At 43.0% G+C, this 21053-nt stretch overlaps 1 protein-coding gene and 1 long non-coding RNA gene across 2 annotated transcripts in view; both read right to left on the bottom strand.

Annotated features, from left to right (window-relative positions):
- The window catches only part of PDZRN3 (PDZ domain containing ring finger 3), a 242153-nt gene that overhangs the window by 163578 nt on the left and 57522 nt on the right, over window positions 1–21053 (bottom strand). The window lies entirely within an intron of this gene.
- Window positions 1125–19019, bottom strand: LOC147583507 (uncharacterized). The gene is made up of 2 exons (XR_015248282.1): window positions 9810–19019; window positions 1125–6771 (listed from the first exon to the last, which is right to left on the bottom strand). It is a non-coding gene; the product is annotated as an uncharacterized LOC147583507 (long non-coding RNA).

The raw sequence follows: 21053 nt of genomic DNA, 5'->3' as shown, positions 1-21053 counted from the left end.
CTATCGGTGGGAGGGAACCTCCTACATCACAAGAACCAGTTCTTTGTCTAAGTCTCTTCTCGCCTCTGAACACAAGCACAATCACTTTCTGTTGATAATAATGTTAAGCTTAATTATACAGAGATTCCACTTGAACATTTCCTTCCTTTTAAAGCTGAAATGACGCCATTATTTTTCATTTCATTGCAGAATAAGGGGCGCTCTGTTTGTAAAGTCCAGGAATTGCTAAGACAACAATGGTGAATGCCGTGGCAGTGCATGACTTCAGTTTTCATGATTACTATTAATTAAGGGTCTGTCAAATGGATAGAATGGGCTCTTTTCTTCTCTATCAGCCAGCACTGGGCACTTCAACCAAGAGAAACTACATCGCAAGAAGGAAAAGTGAGTCGAGCCGCGCCATCGCTTGGGTTCAAAGCCCTATCCTGGAAGGCCGTGAGCATGTGACACAGAACAGTTGCTTTTACAAGTTCACTCCTCCGTTACAGTCAGGTGTAGACACATGGGCAGCAATGCAGTAAGAGGAATCCCCGGACAAGGCTGAGGTGGAACCCTAGAACTTCAAACATTTCATAATGGGTTTTTCACTACAACACTGAGACAAGTATTTGGAGAGTGAAAGGGGACTAGGACAAGTCCCAAGAACGAGATAAAAAGAAATTTCGGGTGTCCATTTAAAGAAGAAATCTATACATCCAGTCATAGACTGTACATTCTGCAGCTAAGGGGCCCTCTTCTGGGGGCCAAGCACCAATTTTTTTATTCTTGTTGGCACTACAGTCCCACAGTCCAGGCTGCCCAGAGAATTGTTAGTGTTGCTGCCACTCATGTGTTCCCCAGCTACCTGTCTCAGTAAAGCTCCCCCATCGATGGGCCATTTGCTAGCCCGAGTAATAATTCCATAGGCCCTTGCAATGTTTTCTTTTCTTTCCAACTCTTACCCGCCTCCAATCCAGTTCCTTTCAGATCCTGGGGATCTAGCTGCCTTCCAGTTAGCATACTAGTTTAAAAAAAAAAAGCTAATGGCCCAGCTTACTTAGGAATGGGCAGTATAAAACTTTAATATTTGTGCCTAATGCAGTTGTTCTACTAAAAGCAACACTGGGTATTTGTGTAGGCATCACTTTTTTTTTTTTTTTTTTTTTTTTTACTGTAATAGAATTTTATAAAGCAATTGGAAAGATCCTTCCACACCAGGTCCTTAAAGTGGGTTCCCAGAACCAGCACATCAGCACCACTTGGGAACTTGCTAGAAACGCAAACTCTCCGGCCCCAACTCAGACCTACTGAACCAGAAATTCTGAGGGTGAGGCCCAGTCGCCTGGTTTTAACAAGCCCTTCAGGAGATGGTACCACAGACTCAAGCTTGAGAATCACAGTTCCCTGGCCCTGGTTCTCCATCCTGGCTGTGCATTACAAACCCCTGGAGAGCCTTTCAGCCTATCAATACCTGGTCCCACCCTAGGCAACTCAGCCAGAATTCTCTGAGGGTGGGGCCTGGGCTTCACTCTTTATTTACAAGTCCCCAAGTTGATTTAGTGCCCTGTCAAAATTGGAAACCACTGTTGTTGCTGCAGAGCCCTGCCCTGCACAACTTCAAGCTAAACCTCACAGCAGCAGACATTTCCAGCACTGCAAGCAGTGACCCTAAAGCAACTTCACTGTGGTGGCCTGAGCGCTGCATTCTAAGCATAAAAGCACCACGGCTTCCGCGCAAGTGGGTCTTTTTGTCTAATATCCTATTTGGGCATCAGAAAGAAATATACAGGTGACAGTGATCAGGGCAAGGGGAGAATGAATTAGTTGATGTTCAAGAAAACAAAGTCCGCATCTGGGCCCACCTCTGAAACCGGAAGATTTGTTACAAGGGTCAGACGGGCATCAATGCTCCAAAGGGTCCCTGCCCTACAGAAGCCGATGTTGCAAAATGTTCTTTTTCATGTTCATTTTGAGAATATCAGAAAGAAAACCCATTAAAGCTGAACAGTACGGAAAAGTTGCGGATGCTCTCAAGGAGTGATGGTTTATTCCTCTCCATCTGCCATTATCACAGTTCATGTTTGAGGCAGTAACAACTGTACTGTCATTCACTTAAGATCAAGTGAAACAAGAGCGCTTGCACAAGGTCCATGCTGCCCCCCACCCCCGCTCTGTGCAAGGCTGCTTGGGTTCAGAGAGTCCCGGGCAACTGAGGGCAGAGGCAGCCGCACCGCCATCTTCCCACGGGTTGGGCACGCCTGAACACACCCATTTCCAGCATCCTAAAACACAACCCACGAGGAAGGCGGTCACAACCCAGGAAAGGAGCCCTGGTTGGACTCTGCTTTGCCTTCTGTCAACTGGGATGGCCACCTCCTGGCAAATTCAGGTCAAAGGAGATCACGCTGGAGAAGCCCTGCTCTTAACAATCAGGTGCATATCTTCAAGCTCCTAGACCAGGTGCACATGTCCAAAGAGTAGTGCCTTCCCTTCTTCCTTACTATGCTTTGTCAGGGCCCTAAATTCCGCTTTGAATATTCCACCCCACTAAATACATCGTCTCTGGACTGCGGACTGTAAACTTGCCACTATACGCTCTTCAGTCTAGTCTACGCCCTTCAGTCTACGCTCTTCTAGTCCACTCTATTTTACATTCATCTTCGCATCAGAGTTCACAAAGAAGAGAAACAGTTACACCACATCCTCAGAGCGGACTCTGAAGTCAAACCAACAGGGTTGGTCTGCCCACCGCTCCACTTGCAAGTTTTGTAACCTTACTAAGTAAGATCATTCCGACTATCTAAAGCTTCAGCTTCTGCACCTGTAAAATGGGGATAGTTATGTTACCTACTTGGAGATTAGAATAAGGAATGAAGGGACCTGGTGGGTTTTTTTTTTTATCTGAATTTTAACCTAACAAAACATCCATCTTAATTCCAAAAGAAGTCTTTAAAAAAGCAAAGAGATAGCAAAGTCACACACCAACATTAGAACGCTCCTTCCACATCCGAAGACAGAGGGAAAGGGATCAATCAGAGTTGGAAATGGAGTCCTATCTGTCTTCCACAGTATTTACCCCTTAAAAATGTTCCAAGCCATTATGGTAAAAGGTCAACACTTGTTAGAACACGCCCACATCTGTGTTTTAGTCACTACTCACTGCATTTGAGGATATTTAAATCTTGAGTGTATTAACTGATCAAAAATAAATTTAAGGGAAGGAAGCGCAACAAAACCCGTACACAAAATAACCTTTACAGTGATCACTCATAAAAAACATAACGTCATCAACTAGACAAAGTGTGTTTTTCGATTTTTTTCCAACGTTGTGCTATCACCAAGTTTTAGTGTTTTAATTTTGTCACTTCCATTGCACCTAAGTAAGAAAATGTTTTCTTTAGAGATGGATACTCAAGTAAGCTGCAGTACAGCGAGAAGAAAAGGAGAGAGAGGAGCCAAAGGAAAGCCAATGTACCACAACTTATGACCTATGCTGAATGTAAGTAATGGCTACCACTGTTTCCGTTTCTTTAGCTACATTAGAAACTTACATAATTATTTTCCTAATTGTAATATTAGAAGCTCAACGAAAGAGTCCTGGAAGCATTAAGGGACTTATTTTTGGATGCCATGCCCTTGAAGCAGTCAACTACTAACCTTCTTGTTACACACGGTTTATTTTTCATAGCAACACAATGGCCATTACCTTTCCCCTAATGTGCCAGTGAAGAAGCTGATGCTCAGAGAAGGTACCTCACTTAAGGCCACATTGCTAGGAGGTGGCTAGGCTGTCAGACCCATCCATGTACAAGCAACTGATGTCTATGGTCTCCCAGTCCCTTTCACAGCTTCTCCTTCCACGTGGACACCCCTCTCTACTTGAGTGCAGGGTCAGTTCTAGAAAGGCAGAGACTCCAGTCACCTGGAGCACGTTTATGTTCTGACTTCTTTCTCCAGCACCCTCTTCTGTCCTCACAGTTACTCATCCTCTCTGGGGCTCATCTTCCTCACCTCAACGCTGCCTCCTGGATTTCTTACGGGAATGAGAGGGGTGAACAGGTGCATGTTTAACTACATACTTTAGAACAGTCACTGGATATAGTAAGTGCTATATAAATAATGTTTTATTAGCAATTAGGGAATAATTACCCTGGTACCTTCCTACCACTCACAACTTGCCCATTCCTCATGAAGTGTCCTAATGACTAATTTTAATTGGATAATAACTAGATCTAGACGGTAGGTTCATGAGGATTTCACACAGTTACCTTACTTAACTCCTTATGACCCCATAAAATTAGGTTATTCTCTTCCCTGGGAGAAACAGGGAAGGTAGATATATACAGAGTGTACAAGTTGTGAAAGCTAAAATAGATTTCAAAAGGACAGTTCATTTTGATCAAGCATATTCTAGCAGAAACAAAGCAAGACTGCATAAAACATGCTGCTAAGACATCACTGTTTGTGTTATTCAACAAGTTCTAATTGGACTGATCTAGATGTCTGCCTACAGAGTATCTGCCCAGGGAAAATAAGTGCCATTGTTTGTAAGAAGTATGACTAATAAACTGTTTGGAATTTGAAGATACTCAAATATGGTGTTTGGAAAACAGCTCCCCAGAATGAAGGTAAATGTTTTTATTCACGGATAAACAGAGCACAGCTTACAGAGCACAGATGCTCGACATGATGAGTCAGTCACGCATTCTCAGCAATGTTTTATTCGGTAATAGCCAACACCTACTATCTGTTCCCCACTCCGGCTTGATTTTCTGGTGGACAGAGAGGATCAGGTGACCCTAGCCCCCATAATTTAAAGAAGCAACGCTAACACATAAAATAGAATAATCAAGGGCCAAGGGTAAGACTATAAAGAGGGGAAAGTGTTTTGAGAATGTAAAAGTAGCAGTAAAAAGATAACATTTTTTTTTTACAAAATTATCTTATTTACTCTTCCTAGCTGTATGAAATAATAACCATTATCCCAATTTTATAGATGAAGAAACTAAAGGCCAGCAATCCAGACACTCTGACCCCACAGTTCACATCCTTAAGCATTCCACTGTATGGTTTCAGAAAACACAAGAGAAAAACGTCAATATAGGTTGGAGCAGACAGTTGGCAAAGGTAACAGGCAAGAGATTATCTTGTGCTCTGGCAAAGGACTGGTAGGATTTGGACAGATGAGAAGGGCATGGACGGGGGGTGGGGGGGTGGGGAGATGAAATGTGCATGGCACACAAATGACAATGTAGTTGATCCTCACCCGAGGCATGAGGGGTTAGAAGGGAAACAACAATGAGAGAGCGTGGGGGTTGGGGAATAAAGATACCTACAAGTGTATGTAAATGTCTCACTGGCAGCTGCAGATGCAAAACAGAGGCAAAGAGCCATTTTAGCAGTTTTAGATAGATAGATAGATAGATAGATAGATAGATAGATAGATAGATAGATAGATAAACAGATAGATCTATCTATAAAGTTCTATCTGGATTCATACGCCAGCTATCGAGCTTAGTAGCTCTGTTACAGTTGTCGAATTAGAAAATGTCTCTGGATCTCATTTTATTCCAATATAAAATAGGAATAATGAGAATACCTTTCTCACAGGATTGTTCTGAGGATGAAAACAAACATACCAAGGATGATAATAAGAACAATGCCAGGCACGTAAGCACTTTCTAAGCGTCCTTTATTGTTTCGGTTGTTGTCATCATCATGGTTCATGTTAAGTATGGTCTGTTTATCACCTGAATGTACATTCATGGAGAAATAGCTACCCCATGTTATCCCCGGCAACAGTTTAAAAAACTGGAGTACTGTTCCGTACATCTCAACCTGGAAAGACCTTCAAGACATAAAAGGTTAAGAGAAATGAAGAAGCCAAATTCTGGAATTCCCATCCATAGTCACTCATTGTGACAAGGCAGTGACCATACGATCTTTCACACAAACATCTTCAGGGTCTTAGGAACTATTTCTCAGTAGAAAAAACCTTTGCAGACACCCCCACATGGTAGGGAGAACAGTTTTCTATACTAATGCATTGAACAGGGCCAAGCACATCGTCAGGGCTGAGCCAAAGCCCTCAGTGGCAGGGAAAGGACCAGATTCCAGCAGGCCTGACTGGCTGTCGCCTGTTTTAATCACCAGACAAAGCAGATAAGTTGCAGAGGGGAAAGAAAAATTAAACATGTCTGTTTTTGCATTTTAGAGGCAATTAGGGATTTATAGCCAAAGTGTTGTTATTTTTTTGATTCAGAGCCAGTAATTATTTTTTTTTCTTTCAGTGTAGATAATTATACCATAACCACTCACATTTTAAAGGAACATTTTAGAGCCACTACTTTATCCCCCTGGAACAAGCACTACTTACTAAAAAACTAGCCATGTCCCTTGGGACGGTCAAGCAGCTATGTGCGTAAGGCCTCGGAGAAGCTTCCAGAAGGAGAACCTTTGTTTTCAGAATAAAACAACAAAACACAACGGCTACAATGGTTATCAAAATGCAGAGCCAAACTCTGAACCCACAAACCCATAGGGAAAACCCAAATTTTCACAGATTCCTCTAGTCCAGGATATTTAGAACACTTCAATTCTCTTCAGTAATTAAAATTTTCCCAGTGACATTTTGCAAAAAAAAAAAAAAAATCATTCTCCTTGGCATACCCTTTCCTTATGAGCAACAAGGGTTGTCTTCAGACTTGTTCCTGCATGATGACCTCCAGCTCCACATTACTTGAGTCTGAATCAATGCCATGTCTCAAAGTCCTCAACTTTGGAAAGATAAAGCTGACAAAAAACATACACAGTGAATACACATGGTCCAAGAAAGAGAAACTCTAAGATAAGAAGGAGCTTCAGGGCATGGAAAGATGGCAGGGAGGGGCCAATGGTAACCTTGATTCTCTACGTCTGAATTTAAAGCAACTACTGTTTACAATGTATTAAAGTAAAAAGAACAGGCTTTAATACAAGACTGTTCATAGCTGGATTTATGTCTTCCCTCCATGTTCGTACCCATAAGTAAATACATACGTTGATTCAATACTGTGTCCAAAACCTAATATATGCTAGGTGCTGTGCTCATCACTGAAGGGAGCAAAGTGGCTCAGAAAAGGCAATAATTACAAAATATGCTTCAGAATTCACAAGAGACAATTCTGAAGATGTCTGCTAATCTCCAATTTTCCTTCCCAAATCTACCACAATGAGAAATGCTCTCAACTTTCAAAATCCTCACCTTTAAAATGAGCCTAATAATACAAACTCACTCTTTCATCTTTGAAACTGAAATAAACACCAAGGAAATCTCAAACATAATAAGCAATAATCATTATCTACAAATGTAAAAAACAATTTGAAAATTAAGACTTAGCCAAAAATGGTTTCAGAAAATGTAAAATATAAACGTTATTTTATAGTAATATAAATATATATTCAATATCTGGAATAAAGAATACTTTAATTCTGTTCTTTTCCTGTTGACAAATGGAATGCTATGCCCCCAAAAGAGTGCTATCAACGTTTACATATATATTTTCGTCAAGAGATTTCAGATATCTAAATAAAGCAATGAGAGGTAAGGTTAATTCTCAAAATAAAAGTCACCTTTTCCTTTATTGACTATTTACCAAGAGCTTCCTGTGGGCCAGACACAGTGCCTGGTGCTGAGAACAAAATGGTGACTAAACAGGAAGGAGGTCACATTTATCAAATAATCCTACTAATATTAACTATAAACCCTGATAAGGAAAACTAGCCAATGTCTGGAGAGGAGTCGACGCCAGGAATCAAAGGCAATCCTCAAGAAATGACACCCAAGCTACTCTCCTAGGGACCCTGAGGTCATAGGAAGTTTGTAGAAGCAGCCCAAGAACTCGTCCCTCTGGAGAATGCTGGGGCCAGTGGATCACAGCACCCAGTGCAGAACTCCATGGCTAACCCTGAGTTCTGTGCACCTGACCAGGGAACAGCCTTCCCCACCCTGTGCTGCCTCCTCCCCCAAACCCCCACTCTGCCCTCCCTCCACAAGGCCTACAGGACTGCCCTGCCAGCTTGTTCCTCACATTGCTGGGGCCCTGTGGGCAGGGTCATGGTGGTGAGACTCAAAGCAGCAGGCTGGCCCTTGGGGAAACACAGAAGGGGCAGAGGAAGGAGGGCCTGTCTGTCCTTCTTTCCTCTGGTCCCCACACTGCTGCAGCTGGACCCTGCACAGGATGGTCAAAGCCACTTCTCCCCTCCTCCCAGCTCCTTTACAAGAAAAACATCCAGAGCCTGGGGTTTCTCAACTCGAAAACAGCTCAACCACGGGAAGCCAGCTGCTTTCAAAAAGAAACAACAAAAGTATTCTTTATTTTATAAGCCCTTTTCCTTTTCCAGAAAAAAAAAAAAAAAAGTACTGTATTAAAGACCACAGCTGCTTCACGTTAATAAAATCTGAATTATCTTTGCTTGGAACCTGATCACTAGTTTTAAGTTAGGAAGTTGGATTTCTATGACTATTTCTCATCTTATGATTTGAATCCTTCCTTCTTGTGGTGGCAATAAAACTGAATACGTGGTCATTCCTTCTTCTAATTCAGGTGAATAATGATACACTTTAAATCCAAGGCCTCGTATTTAAAAAGCTATGTAATCAAACAAGTGGTTGAAAATAAAAGCAATTCCAAGTCTGGAATGTATCTCAGCATTTTTAATCAATTAATCTCACTGGCTCTTTTCTTCCACTTAATATTTAAATGTCATATTTTATGCCTTATGATTAACATATTTCTGAAGAATGTTTAAAGATACGGGAGACTGGGGGTGCCTGAATGGCTCAGTAGGTTAAGCGTCCAACTTCAGCTTAGGTCATGATCTGCAGGTTTGTGAATTCAAACCCCACATCAGGCTCTGTGTTGACAGCTCAGATCCTGGAGCCTGCTTCGGATTCTGTGTCTCCCTCTCTCCCTGCTCCTCCCCCACTTGTGCTCGCTCGCGCGTCCTTGCTCTCACTCAAAAATAAACAAACATTAAAAATTTTTTCAAGAAAAAGATATGGGAGACTCTGGTCATAATGATTCAAAAAGGCAGGCAATATATTAACATTTTAAAGCATCATTTCAAATCATTTCACTGACTCTATTGAGTTTTAGAACACTAAACACCATTTAATTCAACTTGTGTCTTACGAGCAAGAAGCAGAAATATGAAAATTCACAGAGTAGCCTAAATGGTTTAATCACAGTATTTTTCTCCTATGGGTAAGAGTAGGAGAAACACCAAAATACTAACAGTGGTTATCTCCTGTTGGTGGGATTTCACTGTCACATAGTTTTCTGTACGTTCTATAAAAGGAAAATGCATTATTCTCACAAAATAAGAAAAGTTTTTATCTTTACTATGGTTTTTTTTTTTAAGATTAAAGAAACCAAATATAGACACTCTGCTACCAAAAATAGGCCTCTGCAGTATAACCAGTTATTTTTACATAATGAAAATGAAACTCTTGGCTAGCACTACACTGGGAGGGAAAACTCCTTGGGTATATTGGGGAAAAAAATCTTCAGGAGCATGTCTGAAAAGCTAGTAGACAATTTTTTTTTAATTAAGTACTAAATATTCATGTAAATGTCCTATTCTTTTGCACAGTGTACGAGAGGTCTTTGTAAAATATAAGCGTTATTACAATGGCTCAAAAATATCTTTCTTTTAAAAACTAAAATTTTCTTCCTTTACCATATAATAAACCCCCGCTGCCACCACAACCATCACAAGAAAATTTATGCTAAGCTCCAGAGTATCCACTCAATCAAAATAGAAACGTAGACAAAAAATAAATGATTTACCCTTCAGTGTGTTTTGCCCCATCCCAGGCACAGCCAGCACCCGGGCCCAGAAGTGTGAACATGCAAACTGTCCTTCCTATCCCTCTTCCTGCCCAGGCTCTCTCCACTGGTCAGGGGGCCGCATCTTCCAGACTGATGTTAAAGTCAGGAGAGAAGTGGGCGGCTCCAAGCCTGTAGAGAATCCAGTCCAAGACAAACACAGCTAGCTTCCTCAGCCGTTCTAAATGCAAATGCAAGGGAGGAGTAGACTAAAAACTTTACCTAAAACATGCTATGTAAGCTTTACCATAACGTCTTAAACCATGCACTCTCAGAAACCTGTGAATTTCATCACTGATCCCCGAAGCCAGGAACACCTGAGGGCCACACTGTTTGACAGCCTATGCAAGACAACACAAAACAGTCCCAAGGACATGGGAATCCTCTGCTTGGCCAGCTGCCAGATGGCCCAAGTGTGCACGGCAAGTGATTATGGCGTATGCTATATGCACATCACTAGGATTCCACCGCAAGAAAAATGCTACAGGAGTGTTAAGACAGGGCTCCTAACCTCAAGAAGCCTGTAGGTACTCCCAGCAACCAGAACAGAACACCCAAGGAGCCACAAGGAGCCAGGGGCTGTGCATGGCCATTCTCTGGCTAACGTCTTTCAGTGGGTTTGGATTTAACACATTCTGCCTGGTTGATGAGGGCTTTCCGAACCTGATGGCTGAACTGGAGAAGTTACTCAGATCTGGGTTCTTAAAAATTACAGTTTCACGCCAGCAACATACTGAGCTTTGATTCCTCTTGGTCCTGATGCTATTTTATAAGTCAGGGGAATGGGACCCTCAAATGATAACCGTGTTAATAAAAGATTAGGCTATGCCATTCAAGGAGGTCTTATTTATTTATTTAGGATTATTTCTTTTTAAAATTTGTTTACACTTAAAAAGAATGAATTTAGGGGCACCTGGGTGGCTTAAAAAGAATGAATTTAGGGTGGCTTAGACAGTTAAGTGTCTGACTCTTGGTTTCAGCTCAGGTCATGATCTCGGGTTCATGGGTTTGAGTCCTGCATCAGGCTTTACAGGGATGGCATGGAGTCTACTCATGATTCTCTCTTTCTCTCTCTCTCCACCCCCCTCTGCCCCCCATCTCTCTGCTCCTGCCCTACTTGCTCTCTCTCTATAAAAAATAAGCCTTAAAAAAAAGAGAATGAATTTAAATAAAAATATTTTTTAAAATAACAATACGGACAGAAGAACGGTGGAAACGTGCCACACCACAGTATCATCTTAGTTTTTCTTTGGGATCAATATTTACAGTCACAGAGAACATGCGAGCACACAGGTCACTGTCAAATCACAGTTAACATTTTTTGCCAAAGGCAGAAGCTGTGGCCCTGCCCTGCCCCCCATCCCTGCCTGACATGGTCTAATTAGTGCCGTGAACCCTGGAACTCCTATCTCTGCGGGGGACAGAGCCTGCACCAAACAGTTGCCTGCTCTCAAGGCAACCAACAATCTGAGAGTATTAACGTGACTTTAACCCCAAAGGTTTAAAACCCTGTCTGTTAAAACCGTGAAACTTTTTTCCTTAAAATCTCAAGAGAAGAAAAACACTGTGCACAGTCCTTTTGAGGTGCCAATGGCTACACTGGGCAATTGATTTTGATTCTAACACAGGTCCTGTTTTTTTGGCTTTACTGATGACCCTGTTCAAGAGTTTAAGAGAGGGAGACTAAATAAGACAGACTGACTCAAGTAGGGGCAGGTCAAAATTCAACCCTAAAGCTGGGTGCCCTTCCCTCACCCCACCATGGGAATATAATCTAGGGAGCTTAATTTTTAATGTCAGGTCGAGAAACAGAGCATGCTGTAAGAAAACCTGTGCCACTGTATACATGGTAGAAGAAATGGGAAATCATGTAAACATATCTGCTCAATGGCATGACTGATACATTTTGCTCCATAACGGGAAATACCCAATCTACTCATTCAAGGAGTTAATTTTTTTATAATGTTTTATTTGATTTATTTTGAGAGAGGGAGAGATACAGAGCCGGGAGGGGGAGAGAGAAAGGGAGACACAGAATCTCAAGCAGGCTCTGCACAGTCAGCGGAGAGCCCAATGCAGAGCTCGAACTCACAAACTGTGAGATCAAGACCTGAGCTGAAATCCAGAGCTGGACGCTTAACCGACTGAGCCACCCAGGCACCCCTGAAAGGGGTTTAGATACAGCTTTGTGATGTCTGCTCCTCTTCTCACCGTCTTGGGATGGACTGTGGCCTTTGGCAGATAGATCCCCTTGCATAACCATCAGATTAAGTGTATAGAAATGGAGGTTTTAGAACAGGGATGTTTCTGTGTTAATACAGCCAAGGTTGACCCTCACTCATAGGCAGGAATACTGCATTAAGATTAAGAATCCTTAGTACAGAGGGGCGCCTGGGTGGCTTGGTCGGTTGGGCGTCCGACTTCGGCTCGGGTCATGATCTCACGGCCCGTGAGTTCGAGCCCCGCGTCGGGCTCTGTGCTGACAGCTCAGAGCCTGGAGCCTGCTTCATATTCTGTGTCTCCCTCTCTCTCTGCCCCTCCCCTGTTCATGCTCTGTCTCTCTCTGTCTCAAAAATAAATAAAAACGTTGAAAAAAAAAAATAAGAATCCTTAGTACAGCAAGTCCCTTGGCTCCAAGGGGACAGTGCTCATGTGTATGAAGTAGGTTTGGCACATTTGCAACTACTCGACTCTATCTGCTAAATCTAAATGATGTTGGTCAGAGAGCAACAGGGAGAGGAGCAGGAAAAGAGAAGGACAATCATGTAAACAGCTCCTCTGGGGAAACCATTTGAAAAGTAAGTGAATTCACCCATTAGCACACCATGTTCCACTACAGCGTTCCAGATAATAAACTTCAGACAATGACTTTCTTACCTTGCCTGCAGTTAGGAACACTTTATTTCTAATGGATTATTGGATGCTTGGGAAAAAATGTGCGGTAGATTTCATTGATACATGGGCTGGATAATGTTTTCTTTCCACATCTGCTAAAATGCTTTTGTGGAGCTGTTTTCAAGAAAAGTAGCAAATATTTTTGAAAGCTCTCCACGTTTCATGCAATAGCACTCACCCCTACTTTGGCAAACCCCACACCTTCTTCCCTCTTTAGAATTGCTCTGAGCACAGCAAGCTGTCTTTCCGTCCGGGGCTCCGATGGAATGAGTGTCCCTGCTCTGATTACTCAGCATTTCTAGAGAGGCTGCTGGACACACGAGTGAGTGCTGGGCTGCAGGGAGCAAGGGCGTCCTGCACAATGGATGCTTTTCTTCTACTCACCAACGCAGATCCCTCAAGTGTATCCAACATGTAGGCACCTGAGAATGGAAGCTTTATACCTTAGCATCTCACATTACTAGTCCGTTCACCTCTCAGGACACGGCTATTATCAGAGAAATACTGGACTACTTCTGAGGAATCACACGTTTCACATGATCAACACAGGAAAGGGTGCTGCAGTTCGTCTTTGAACTGGCACATGTCTGGATTTTTCTGAGGCCAGAGTTTGGGAAATTTCAGCCTGAACTCATTAAGTCCTAGGTCTCCATTCCAGGACAAGCCAACCTAAAAGCCAACTCTTTCCTCATTTCTTTGTGCTATTTTAAATCGTCACAGCTTGGTACCATTAATATGACAGAGAAAACCAAATCATCTTTTTTTGCTGGAAAAGCTGTCTTGCTGTTTTCTCGAAATACCCACATAAGCTTTACGAATTTCAAGAAGATCCATTCTGCTCACCAAACCCCACTGACAGCATCGTCAATTTTGGTCAGAAACATCTTCTATCTGGGTGGATTTCAAATCTTTAAATCGGTACAGAAAAGCCTCAGTCTTCATGACATTCACATTCAGGAGTGAGTGGACTGCACATAGTAGGAACTAATGGGCACTTGATGAATTCATGTCACAGACACACACAAAATAGTCATGAAAACTTCCTCACAATAGTCAGGGTCCAAACTAATAAAAAGCAATCTAAAGATGTACGTTATGCAGAGAGTGTATGAATACTGGACATTATGTTACAAGATGACCGTGGGGTGTGATTCGTAGAAAACACTGACCTGAGAAACCCCTGATGTTAGGTTCCATTAGACTGAAATTAGAAACGCTTTCCAGAGTTCTTTTGAAAAATTAAAGAAAAAAGGCCCCATTCCCTGCACACTGCAGACGAAATAGGTCATTACTCAGACCTCACTTTGCTTTTGCTTTTGGAGAACCTTGTTACAAAATATCTGCCAGGCACCAAAACCTGTATTTACCACGGTCAGCCCCATTTAGGCTGGCCATTTACGCTCCCTAACCTTTATTTAGTGCAACAGCATCTAAAATTTACAGAGCTCGAAGAGACAGCACCCTAACATGGCTTTCTGCACGTTCTTCACTTCTTTTTCTTTTTAATTTCAAGAGAGGGTAAGAGAATACTTCACCGAAAAAGGTTCCAAGAGCCATTTCTCAGCTGCTTCTCACCTTAAGGATGAAGTGTATCTCCTTTAAGTGTTACTGGCAACACACAACATCTCTAAGTCAGCTTAACTCTTTTCCTTGTAAATGAAAAACACATTTTCAGACTTTTTGGTGGTACTTATTTAACTATGGGCTGCCACTTGCCAAATTATATTTTCTATTTAAAAAAGGGTAGATGAGATAGATAAATCAAAAGGAATGTTAGAACAAAGGTGGGTAGACTTGCAGAAAGAACATGCCTCATATTATCACACTTGGGCAGCCTAAAACTTTGTATTAAAAAAAAGGGGGGGTGGGGAGCCTGGGTGGCTCAGTCAGTCAAGTGTCTGACTCTTGATTTCAGTTTGGGTCATGATCTCACAGTTCATGAGACTGAGCCCCATGTCAGGCTCTGTGTTGACCACATAGTCTGGTTGGGATTCTCTCTCTCCCTCTCTCTCTGTTCTCCTCTGCTCACGTTTTCACTCTCAAAATAAATAAACGTTAAAAAAAATAATAAAAGTTAGCCATTCTTTGCACTTGACTGGGTTGACACTCTGGAGTCCAAAGTCTAACACTTAAGGCTACCATTTTAAGCAATTTCATTTATAAGCCAAGGGCCACTCGCCTACTGCAGGCTTTTCTGCAAATTTCTATGACAAATAACAGACTTTCAAATGCCGGAACTTTCCACCAGTTTACAGCAGCAGGGAAGAGTCTCAACAGAGACCACATGGCTCCCAGTGCCACAGATATTCACCATTTGTCCCTTTACTGATATCTGCTGTAAATTCTGTGAAGCATTATTATTATCCCAATTGTACACGAGAGGCTATTTCCTGATAGTCACTACCAACTGCTACTTCTACAACATCGAAGCTATCTAAGTACAGAATTGTTATAGCAACAACATGTATGATGCCATTTCTGGAGGCCCAGAAAGGGAAAGCGATGTACTAGAAGTAACAAAGCAAGAAGATACAGGAGCTGGTAAGTGACGCAATCTGCCTCCATGGCTCACAACCTGGTGTAGCCTCTCTGTCATTGGTGTTGCTGTAATTATGATCACCAACAGGCGCTATCTGGAACACCTACCTTCTTCCCTGGGCTTCTGGGCTGCCATGAGAGAGGTTACTGGTTTAGAGGATGTGGCTCTGCAGTCTTTGATATTCCGCCCTCTTCCTGGCTCTGGGTCTTGCTTCCTGAGCTACGCCTTCTAGAGTCAAACCTGTTTAACTCTACATCCAAAATCTCAGAGCCAGGGCTGGCAATCCCAGCTGAATGACTTATAGCTGCCGACCTGAGCCTGACTTTTTTTAAAGTTTATTTATGTTTGAAAGAGAGAGAGAGAGCAGGGGAGGGGCACAGAGAGAGAACAGGGGAGGGGGCAGAGAGGAATAGAGAGAGAGAATCCCAAGCAGGCTCTGCACTGTCAACATACAGCCTGATGTGGGGCTTGATCCCACAAACCCAATATCAAGAGTCAGATGCTTACTGACGGAGCTACCCAGGTGCCACCTGATGCTATCATTTCAAGTCTGTAAAATTTTCGTTTCCCACCTGAGAGTTTTCTATGATCCCGAGACTCACCCATGTGCCTTGCAGGGCTGTGGCTATTGTCTCCCCGTGTGTCCGTGTGGCCTAGTCTCACCTGTCACCTAAGCCAGCATCTGGGTCTCCTTGCAGCAGCAGCCATATGGCCTCAATTTGGGATGTGTGTCATGGGGAGCTAGGATCGCAACCCCAGCCCCATCTGCATTCCATCAGCCTCTTCCAGCACCTGGACCAACTTGTCCCACCAGGGCCTAAGTCTTTGAGGCTCCTCTCTCCCCTTCTCTTCCACTGGAGGGTCGAGTTCAAGTTGCCACCTGATCGACACAGCAGCCCATGCCGGGGATAACCCATCCTGTCCTATGGCTGCTCACTCTTCCAGGTCACACCTGATGCCAGTCAGGAACCTTCCTTCTCAGCATCACCACGACAACCCGTCACCCAGGGGTCTGAGATCAGCCAAACGTGGGCCGGAATCCTAGGCCTGCTGCTGGCCAGCTGTGGGAGACTGGGCAAGTCTAACGCCTCAACTCCCCTTTCCTTGGCTGTAAAAAGGGGAATACTAACATGACTGTGAGGTTGAAGCGATGATGCCAGCACAGGTCCTATCTGCGCTGCCTGGCACACAGTAAGTGCTCACTAAATGTCAGGGAGTGCTATTTCCTGATAGCCACTACCAACTGCTACTTTTACAACATCGAAGCTATCTAAGTACAGAATTGTCATAGCAACAACACGTATGATGCCATACAGGATTGTGTGTGCTGTGTGTTTTCTGGGGCCACGGGGAATGAAATACCCAACGAAAATCAACAGAAGTGAACAGATCACTTATTCTCCGTAGGCCCACGTTTCCTCTGAAAAGGAGAAAAGTTGGATGCGCTCAGAGTTCATGTTCCTGAATACTGTCTCCAAGAATAAAGCTGATAAACCTGTAGGCTGACTTCAACTTCCTCAATACCCTAGGAAGATAGGACAAATCTTACAGGTTCCCAAAAGACCCTGCTTGTTAAAAACTTTATTTCCGATAAAAAGCGTTCCTGTTATAAAAACCAGGTTTGTCTTTATTGCTCAGGCCATTTTCTGAAGCTTATCCTGTGAGATAAGGATTTTTATGTCAAAGAAATAAGTGACAGCTGAGAAAAGTAAAAATAAACTCAGTACCTTTGTCAACTTCAGAAAGGTCCAACAATGGAAAGCCAAAAGGTTCAAAGTATTCACATAATTAGGGAAAAGGACAAGATACCAGAAGCTTCAAATTTCCAGATGCCACATGATGACTGCTTGACAATTTTAAGTTACCTTCCAAATTTTCTGGGGTGACAGGAAGGAGGAGGGATGGTGTGCTGGGCAACTTTGCAGTGAGACTTACTCGAACCTATTCCCTTTCCTGGTTTACACAAAATGACATCTCTTCTAATACAAGGACTGTAGAAAACCCCAACTGGGAAACAGTCATGCTCACTCACCAGATTGAGACTAAAATGTGATTTTATAATCTTACTGGAATATTCCCATGACCTGTGAGCACAGGATTCATTTCATAGAATACTGAACGACTGGCTTTATCACAAAACTACCAGAAGGCATAACTAAATCTATGTGAGAGTTCCACACCAAAAGAACTCTCCCTTTGTTCCCATTTCATAAAATGCTCATTATCTGAGAGCAATAAATACATTTACGAAGGGGGCTTCCAGTCGGAGAAACCTGGAATGGCAGTGACCATTTACTGCCCACCCTTCTCTTTCACACCTTTTCTTTGACAGGAAATCCAGAGTTAGTCACCCTCAGAGACCGTGAATGAATCCCACTGGGGCCAAGCCAATCACAGGAAAATTATGTCTTATAATAGAGTTGGGGTGTGACCCACTCTATTTAGCAACTCAATATAAAGGTACAGTCTGTTTCAGGACTTCTAGGAAAGCATCTTTGTCTTGTTGCTGTCTCTGGAGGCTGTCCAGATGTGATGTTAGGACCTGTGGCAGCCATCTTGTGACCATGAGGAGACCGAGCTGACATGCTAAGAATGACCAAGAAGAATGTGGCTTTTTGACAAGGTCACCAAACTACTCAGCTCACTGACCTGACAATCACTCAGTCTTTTTACTTAACACAACATGTTTAAGCTGTTTTGATTTACAAGTTCCATTATCTATTGCTCAGAACATCTCTACAGTAATAGAATTGGACCCGTGGAAAAACGTTAGACAAAAACCTAGTTCTTCATTATGTGTGCCCTCCAAAGGGCATCCAGAAATGGGTTGCTCTTCCCCACCCTAAATGGCAAGATGTGAAAAGAACAAGTTTCAAGAGCCTGTTAGCTTGAACAGCATGGACACTGATCAGTGAGGACACAACTGGCACAACTCACTATGATGTGTGTAGATACTTCCACAACAAGGGCACAATGTCTTAAACATCCTCCTGTGTTGAATTCTGCAAATTGTGAAATGAGGATTTAGGAACAAGCCTTCTAAACTACATATGGAAATGATATAAAAAGATAAAAAAAAAAAAAAATCAGTGACTACGACATCCCTCAACAAACACCAGGTACGGTTGTTATTAAAAATCACAGGCCAAAATCACGGCCTGGGATTTCAAAGTTCTTCACAAATGCCTGAGGGGTTCAAAACAAAACTGATGATTAAAAATTTTTATCAATCATATACAAATAGAACAAACACTGAAATTGCTTCTTATTCAAAGTCCATTTAATTACAAAAAAAGCCCCCCAAATTAGTCCTATTTATCTGGCAGACATAATTCAGAGAACTCTACATATATTAAGGTAAAAACCAGGTTAATTTATGAAAAAAAATTTTTAACAATGCTCACACCTCAATCAACCTTCCTCCAGACTGCTTTCTGCCTTTTAAACATAAACTTTCAATGACATAGGCTTAATATCCAGCGTGGAGCCCGACACAAGGCTTGAACCTATGACCCTGAGATCAAGACCTGAATGGAGATCAAGGCTCAGGGGCTTGGGGTGCCCGGATGGCTCAGTGGGTTAAGTGTCCAACTTTGGCTCAGGTCATGTTCTCACGGCTTGTGAGTTTGAGCCCCACCTGAGGCTCAGTGCTGCCAGCCTAGAGCCTGGAGCCTGCTTCGGATTCTCTATCTCCCCCTCTCTCTGCTCTCTCAAAAATAAACGTTAAAAAAAAAAAAAATTTTGGGGGCGCCTGGGTGGCGCAGTCGGTTAAGCGTCCGACTTCAGCCAGGTCACGATCTCGCGGTCCGGGAGTTCGAGCCCCGCGTCAGGCTCTGGGCTGATGGCTCAGAGCCTGGAGCCTGTTTCCGATTCTGTGTCTCCCTCTCTCTCTGCCCCGCCCCCGTTCATGCTCTGTCTCTCTCTGTCCCAAAAATAAATAAACGTTGAAAAAAAAAAAAAAAAAATTTAAAACAGCACAGTTTAAAAAAAAAAAAAAAAAAAAAAATTTTTAATGTCAGGTGCTTAACCAAAGGAACCACCCAGGTACCCCTGAAAGGCTTACACTTTTAAAACTTCAGCTACTACCTTCCTTGCTTAAACAGTAACAGAGGGCCTCAGGTGTGTCGGGCACTAGACGAGGGCAGCAGGTACAAAAACTGGGTCCTCTTTTCACGGAGTGTATGGTTTAAAGGTGGGGACAAAGTTACATAGTAAATACTAGTAAAAAGAAACACTAAAATAAATTTTATTTCAAGAAATAAAATTAAAACTTGGGGCTAATGCGGGATGCCTAGGTGGCTCAGTGGATTAAGTGTCCGACTTTGGCTCAGGTCATGTTCTCAGAGCTCGTGAGTTCGAGCCCCATGTCGGTCTCTGTGCTGACAGTTCAGAGCCTGGAGCCTGCTTCAGATTCTGGGTCTCCCCCTCTCTCTGCCCCTCCCCTGCTCTCTCTCTCTCTCAAAAATAATTACTAAAAAAAAAAAACAAAAAAAAAAAAAACTTGGGGCTAATGTTAATAAGGGAATAAGGAAGGGGCTAAAGGAAACGGGGTAGGGAAGGCAGTTTTACTTCCAATGGGAGAAGCAGTCAAGGTTTCTCAGACAGGTGACAGAGCTGCTGTGATCCCAGTGAGACAAAGGCACCAACCAACGGACCAGCTATGTGAAGCCAGGAGGCGACAAGAAATGGTAGCTGGCACCAAAGCCACAGACCACGCCAGCTTAGATCTTCACTAACCTGCTCTTCTGCCTGGAGCTGGTTATGATGACAGAAAGTCCTCCTATTTTTAAATTCAAGGTTAAAAGCCCTACAAATGGTAAAGTGCCCTTGTTATAAACCTTCCAAAAAACCATGAGGCTTTAGGTGCTCCAAAAATAAACTTGCTGGTGTCTTATGTTTCATGCTGCATCTCTGAAGCAGTAAATTAAAACTACTTTTGACTTGAGACATTTTACAGCCTTTGAGCTACCTGGAGATCCACAGGGCTCTTCCCACATCAGAGCAGAGAATCACTCTTCCTGCAGAATTTTGGTAAATGCATGCCGGTGCCCTGACGACAGACACATTACACCGCAGAACTACCCTCTAGTGACCCAAGTGAGAAAGGCCAATCAGCAGCGAGCTGAGGATTCCTGTGCCGGTCATCTGATGCACCAGCACGTGGCAGCAAAGGTGGCCTGGAATCAGCTGGCGAAAAACCAAACCCTTTTTGCGGCATACCCTTTTCATAGCCCTGGCTCCTGATACATGGTGTTTGCCATGCGATTTCTTAAAAATTAAATAACCAGCCACAGCACTAAGAGGAAATTGAAATCCTGTGACTGGAACAAGTGACAGGCACATTGATAAGCCTACAAGCGTTGTTTTGGACCCACCCAGAGCACTGTGCTGGAAATTGTCTCTATTTGATGAAGGTAAGCCAGCCGCCCAAGTTGAAAAAAAAAAATTTTTTTTTTTTTTTTTACATTTATTTTTGAGGGGGGTGGGGTAGGGGCAGAAAGAGAGGGAGACACAGAATCCAAAACAGGCTCCAGGCTCTGAGCTGTCAGCACAGAGCCCGACATGGGGCTCGAACCCACAAACTGTGAGATCATGACCTGATCTAAAGTCGGACCCTCAACCTGGGCGCCCCCAGACCCCTAGTTTTTAAATTTTTTTTTTTTTTTTTTAACGTTTATTTATTTTTTTGGGACAGAGAGAGACAGAGCATGAACGGGGGAGGGTCAGAGAGAGAGGGAGACACAGAATCAGAAACAGGCTCCAGGCTCTGA

The sequence above is a fragment of the Puma concolor genome, chromosome A2 (assembly GCF_028749965.1).
Source record: "Puma concolor isolate L17-30 chromosome A2, mPumCon1.1.hap2, whole genome shotgun sequence".
In the NCBI taxonomy this organism is placed as follows: domain Eukaryota; kingdom Metazoa; phylum Chordata; class Mammalia; order Carnivora; family Felidae; genus Puma; species Puma concolor.
The sequence above is the reverse complement of the archived record's forward strand: the minus strand, read 5'-3'. Positions and strand labels throughout refer to the sequence as shown.